Raw genomic sequence first — 7,428 nt, 5'->3', positions numbered from 1 at the left:
ACTCTGTATTAAGTATAGGAATAGAGGGACCTTTTCTTAAAATTAATTAATTAATTTTTAGTTTTCAACATTCACTTCCATAAGCTTTTGAGTTTTAAATTTTCTCTTCCTCCCTCCCTGCTTCTCTCCCCAAGACAGTGTGCAATCTGATATACATTCCTATTAAACATATTTTCATATTACTCATGTTATAAAGAAGAATTATAACCAATAGGAGAAACCACAAGAAAGAAAAAACAAAACAAAACAGGAGGAAAAAAAAGAGCCAATAGTATGCTTCAATCTGCATTCATATTCCATGTTCTTTCTCTGGATGTGGATAGCATTTTCTTTCATGAGACTTTTGGAGATATCTTAGATCCTTTCATTGCTGAAAAGAGCTAAGTCTATCAAAGTTAGTCATTGCACAATGTGGCTGTTACTGTGTATAACATTCTCCTGGTTCTGCTCACTTCACTCAGCATCAATCCATACTAGTCTTTCCAGGTTTTTCTGAAGTCCACTTGCTCATCATTTCTTATAGCACAATAGTATTCATTACATTCATATACCACATGATATACCACAACTTGTTTAGCTATTCCGCAATTGATGGGCATCCCCTCAATTTCCAATTCTTTGATACCACAGAAGGAGCTGCTATAAATATTTTTTGTACATGTGGGTCCTTTTCCCATTTTTATGATCTCTTTGGGATAGAGACCTAGAAGTGCTATTGCTGAATCAAAGGGTATGCACATTTTTACAGCCCTTTGGGCATATTTCCAAATTGCTCTCCGAAATGGTTGGATCAGTTCACAACTCCACCAACAATGCATTAGTGTTCCAATTTTCCCACATCTTCTCCAACATTTATCATTTTCCTGTTTTGTCATGTTAGCCAATCTGATAGATCTGATGTGGTACCTCAGAGTTGTTTTGATCTGCATTTCTCTAATCAATAGTGATTTAGAGCATTTTTTCATATGACTAGAGATAGCTTTAATTTCTTCATCTGAAAACTGCCTGTTCATATCCTTTGACCATTTATCAATTGGGGAATGACTTGTATTCTTGTTAATTTGACTTAGTTCTCTATATATTTTAGAAATGAGGCCCTTATCAGAGACAATGGTTGTAAAAATTCTTTCCCAGTTTTCTGCTTCCCTTCTAATCTTGGTTGCATTGGCTTTGTTTGTGAAAAAACTTTTCAATTTAATGTAATCAAAATTATACCTTTTGCATTTTATAATGTTCTTTATGTCTTGTTTGGTCATAAATTCTTTTGTTCTCTATAAATCTGATAGGTAAACTATTCCTTGTTCTCCCAGTTTGCTTATAGTATCAGCCTTTATATCTAAATTGTATATCCATTTTTACTTTATTTTGGTATATGGTGTAAAATTTTGGTCCATGCCTAGTTTCTGCCATACTATTTTCCAGTTTTCCCAGTGGTTTTTTTTTTTTATCAAATAGTGAGTTCTTATCCCAGAAGCTAGGGTCTGGGACCTTTTTTTTTAATATCACAAAAAGCATCTATCTGAAACCCAAAGCAAGCATCAGATGCAATGGGGAAACATTAGAACCTTTTCCAATAAATATAGGAGTGAAGAAGGATGCCCATTCTCCCCACTAGTGTTTTATGTAGTTCTGGAAATGATAGCAATAGCAATGAGGTAAGAGAAAGGAATCGAAGGAATAAAGATAGGTAAGAAAGAAATAAAAACTAATCTTGGTAGCTGATGAGATGATGGTTTACTTAGAAAACTCCAAGGAATAAGCAAAGATACTAATTAAAGCAATCAACTTCAGCAAAGTTACAGGCTAAGAAAAAACAGCCTCAAAAATCAACATCATTTCTATAAAATAATAACAAAGCACAAAAAGCAATAAAAAAGGAAATCCCAATCCAAATAACTACAATATGCATAAAATATCTGGAGATCAATCTCCAAAATCACACATAAAACTTTCATAGATTCAATTGCAAAAGACTCCTTAAAGAGTTAAAGAACAACCTATATACCAATATATAATAAAAATGACAACACTACCAAAACAGTATTCATAAGCACATAAAAAATGCTCCAAATCACTAACAAGAAGAGAAATACACATCAAAACAACACTGAGGTTTCACCTTATACCTTGCAAATTGTAAAAAATTAACAAAAATGGCAACAATGAATGTTGGAGGAGGTGGGAAAGATTAGCATACTAATACATTATTAGTGGAGCTGTGAAATGGTACGACCATTTTGAAAGCATTTTGGAATTAGGCAAATAAAGTGACTAAAATGTCCATATACTTTGAGCCAGACACTCTATTACTGAGCTTATATCCCCAAGGAAGCCATTGATAAGAAAAAAAGTCCCCACATGCTCTAAAATATTTATAGCAGCTCTTTTTTGTGCTAGCTAAGAATTGGAAACAACATGGATGACCATCAATTGGGGAATGACTAGACAAACTGTGGTACATGAATCTAATGGAATACTACTGCACTATAAAAAACTATGTGTGTGATGAATATAGAGAAGCATAGAAAGATGAGTTAGTGTAGAGGGAAGTAAGCAGAGCCAAGAAAACAATATACACAGTAACAGCAACAATGTGAAGGAAAGAACAACACACCAAAAAGTTAAAAGTAAATATAACAAAATTATGAAGAGCAAATAGGACCCAAATGAAGAGATGTAAGAAGACACCCCAAACCTACCCCTTCATAGAGGTGGGAGATCCATAAGTGTAACACATTGCACACATTGTCAGACTTTCTAAATGTATCAATCAGTTGTGCTGACTTTTTTTCCTCTTAAAAAAATACTATTTGTCATATGGGCTGGTTCTCTGGGAAGGGGAGAGGGAGGAATACATGGAATACTTTTATGGAATGCAATTATAATATAAGAAAAAAATCAATAAAAATTATTTTTAAAAATAGAGTCCATCAGACACCTCCTAAAACAAAACTCAAAATTAAAACACTTAGAAATATCATAGACAAAATCCAGAGCTTCTAGGTCAAAGGAAAAAAATATGCAAACAGCGAGGAAGATAGGGTTCAAGTACTGAGGAACCACAATCAAGATCACACAAGATTTAGCTGCTACTACTTTAGAGAAGTAGAGAGCATGGAATATGATAAGCCAAAGGCAAAAGATATATGCATAATCTATAGATATGTTATATATCTATATCTTAGTTTACTCAGAAAAACAGAGCATAGTACTATGAGGGGAGGGAATTTGTTTTTAATTAGGAAGAGAACTTCAAAGAATTTATCAGAAAAAGACAAGAGTTTTACCTCTGAATCATGTGACCATCAAGATGGTAGACTAGATATTTTCTCTGATCCCCATATCTCACACCTCTTTAAAATAGAAATTATGCACCAGAGATAAAGCTACTTCAGCTATCTCCATGGTCTAGGATGCCTGGAATCCAAAAGAAGGTAACACTCCCAAAAAATAGGAACTGATGCTCACTGACCCTGAGCTCTCTCTGCACCCCTCCCTTGCCTCTCACCCTAATGGCATCAAGGCTGTCCTAGCAGGACCAGGCACAAGACACAGGCTTACACAAAACCCATTTCTGCATCCTGGTCCCCTCTACCTCTTTCCATTACCATGGAGACCCCAGCTCCAGGCTGCAGAAGTTTGCTCAGGCCTCAATAGCCTGCTTGGTCACAGCCTTTTAGCGACAAAAGTCTGCTGGGGCTACAACCTGGAAGCATCAGTGCTACAAAGCTTGAACTACCTGTGCCAGGGAAAACAGGATCTAAACTGTCAGTGCTGGACCAGAGAACTAAGAAACAGAGAGAGTGGAATAGGTTACCAGGACAGAACATCATGTGCGTGTTTTGGAGAGCTATGCAGCTTAAGGGAAAGAGCACAGCACCCAGCTTAGGCCAGTCCTGACTACCCAAAAGTCATCTGAGACATAGGTTTTAGGTTGGTGAACCATGAATTGCCCAGTATAGGAGGAGGCTGAGACACTTTGAGATCCAACCCTAAGGAAAACACAATCAGAAGGGAGGGAGTCAGGAAGTGAATGATAAGAAAAATAAGGAGGAAAAAGACTGAAAGTGCCAAAGATTTCAGGAAGAAGAATGTCAAAGACATTGAATGTAAACAGATAAATCAGTAGGAAAAATGTAACAAGAGAAGGAAATATGGTCTCCAGATGTATTGAGTTCAGGCATCTATGAATAAATACTGCAAAATAAAGGAAATTACCCAACACTTGACGAGGCAGAGGACTCTGTGGAATTTGAGGGGAAAAGAAAACCACAACACACACTTCCTGAGTGGTTTAAAAAGTAAATGAGAATTACAAGAGCAGAATTTATGTCCTGCATAACAAAAAATAATGAAGACAATAGAAAAACTTGAATCTGCAGTGGTAACCTCACCAAAAAAAAAAAAAAAGCAAGAATAATAGATTTGGAATGCAAATACACAGAAGCAAAAGACAATCTAGAAGAAGAGAAGCAAAAAACAATAACATTAAAAGAAAATATGCTCACTATGCAAACAAAACATACTGATCTCCAAGACAGGCTACATAGAGACAACCTAAGGATAACAGATCTCATAGAACACAGAGGAATAAAAAACCTTAAAACCATGATGCAGGAAATGATAGAAAAGAACTGCCCAGAACTTCTAAACATAGAAAGTGATATTCTAATTGAAAGAATTCACAGATAACCTCCAGAAAAGAAAAGAAAAAAAAAACAAAAACAAGGCTGCAAACTCTAATTCACATGGTGATAGGGGCAGCTAGGTAACACAGTGGGTAAAACACCAGGCCTGAGTTCAAATCTGGCCTCAGACACTTACTAGTTACTTGACCCTGGACAAGTCACAACCCTGAATGCCTTAAAAAAAAGACACACAGTGATAAATCTAACAACTCAATTCAGAAATAGCAAGTTCTAGAAGCCATCAGGAAAAAAACCCTCAAATACAAAAGAAAAGACATTCAAACAACACAAGATTATTCTGTACACACTAGAAAAATGAGAAAGGAATAGAATGTGTTCCAAACAGCACTGGAGCTCAGGTTTCAGCCCAAGGGGACCTATCCTGCACATCTGAGCTTAACCGTATAGGGCAAAAGATAGACTTCAATAATAAAGAAGAGTTTAAAACATTTTCACAAAGAAGACCAGACCCAAAGGGATTATTAGCTTCTTGAACACCCCAAGCAACAGAAATGAAGGAGGATTGGATATATGCAGCAGTCAAAAACAGCGACAGCAACAGACTGACAATAGAGAGACCAGTAAGAGACTTCTTTTTTTTAATTAATTTATTTTGAATTATCAACAATCACTTCCATAAGCTTTGAGTTTTACATTTTTCTCCCCCTCCCTCCCCACAATGGCACGCAATCTGATTTAGGCTATACATGTACATTCCTATTAAACATATTTTCACATTAGTGATGTTGTAAGAAAGAATTAGAACCAATAGGAGGAAGCACCAGAAAGAGGAAACAAAACACAACAGAAGAAAAAAAATAGCTAATAGAATGCTTTGATCTGCATTCAAACTCCATAGTTCTTTCCTCTTTGTGGATAGCATTTTCCATTACGAGGCCTTTGGAGATATCTTAGATTGTTGCATCGCTGGGAAGGGTTAAGTTTATCAATGTTAGTCATCACACAATGTAGCTGTTATTGTGTACAATGTTCTCCTGGTTCTACTCAGCATCAGACCATACAAGTCTTTCCAGGTTTTTCTGAAGTCAGCCTGTTCATCATTTCTTATAGCACAATAGTATTCCATTACATTCATATACTACAACTCATTCATCCATTCCCCAATTGATGGGCATCTTCTCAATGTCCAATTCTTGGCCACCACAAAAAAAGTAAGAGACTTCTTTCTAAAAGTACACAAGAAGACAAGGGTGAAGATGGAAATCTAGTAGAGATAACAGTTAAGAGGCAGAAAGGGGTATTATGGACAGATCCTAGCAAGACTCTGCCCACAGGTGAATGTTTTTTTGTGGGACTACATCACAACATGGGAAAATACATAAAAGGGAGAGGGGAAGGCAGTAGAAGGATAGAGAGGAACGAGTGATGCACTGGGGTCAAATCAAACAATGAGGGAAAAGTAACCTCTGTGGTCTCAGAAAGAGCAGAGCCTACAAGGGAGTTGGTGTGGAAGAGGGGGGAAAGATTGAAAGTGGGAAAACTTTGGAGGTGGAAGGGAGTTCCATTGATCAATGCTCCTATGACTGAAGAGAAATTATAGTGAAGCGAGATGAGGAGCTTACACTGGATGAGGCCTAGGGGAATTTGGTGCTTGAAAAGCATACTTTTCCTGAAAGGGGGGGATGTTGGAACCCCTGGGGTCAACTGGTACCTGGAGAAGTGGGAAAGCATGGACAGAGGGAGATTTTCAGGCAAATACAGAAAAAAAGGTCAGCAAGAGAGGTCATAGATTAGTGGTATGCTGAATAATAGGGGCAACTAGGTGGAGCAGTGGGTAGAGTGCCAGGCCTGGAGTCAGGAAGACTCATCTTCCTAAATTCAAACCTGGCTCAGACTAGCTGTGTTACCCTAGGCAAGTCACTTACCACTGTTTGCCTGAGTTTCCTCATCTGTAAAATGAGCTGACTGGAGAAGGAAATGGCAAACTACCCCAGTATCTTTGCCAAGAAAACCCCAAATGGTGTCACGAAGAGTTAGACATGACAGAAAAACAATTGAATAATCATTGCTGTGGTAATTGTCACTGTTCTGGAAAAGAGACACAATGGAAACCCTTTGTCCATGAAGACAAGCCTTACCAGACAGTGGCAGAAAGCACCTAGAGGAGAAAGCCTAGAGTGAATACCATGATTGTATGAAGAGAGCAGAGAAAAGAAAGAGATCAAATAATTATAAGGGTTGTGAATCCGAGAATGAGGGTCTAGAGCAAATAGAAAGAGAAGTTGGATAATGAAGAACAGTAAGAAAACTCCTTTTTATAAAAGGGCCCCAAAAAAAATGAAATTTAAAAACTAAGGAACAGGACTACCTGAAAGGGAAGAGAGGAAGGGGGAATGTCAGATGAGAAGAGGGAATCAGTGATGAAGAGAGGAGAGCCAGTGGGAACTGGGCTACTTAAAAAATAAAAAGATTAAAGTAAAGTAAGCAAAGGAATAGAATACTGTGTCTACAATAGAAGAGTAAACTTGATACTGAAAAAACTTCCACACAGAGAACATTAATTCATCCTAACTAAGAATTAGGCCATCAGTGGCCTAATGGGAAAAAAATCTTTGTATCATATTTCTCTGATAAGGGCTTGGTATCCAAGAAACATGTGTGTTTATGTATATATGACTAATAGCCATTCCCCAATACATAAATGGTCAAAGAATATGAAAAAAAAAAACAGGTCTCAAAAGAATTGCAAAGTATTTATAATCACATGAAAGAATGCTCC

The sequence above is a fragment of the Vombatus ursinus genome, unplaced genomic scaffold (assembly GCF_900497805.2).
Source record: "Vombatus ursinus unplaced genomic scaffold, bare-nosed wombat genome assembly UNPS02012082.1, whole genome shotgun sequence".
NCBI lineage: Eukaryota > Metazoa > Chordata > Mammalia > Diprotodontia > Vombatidae > Vombatus > Vombatus ursinus.
The sequence above is the reverse complement of the archived record's forward strand: the minus strand, read 5'-3'. Positions refer to the sequence as shown.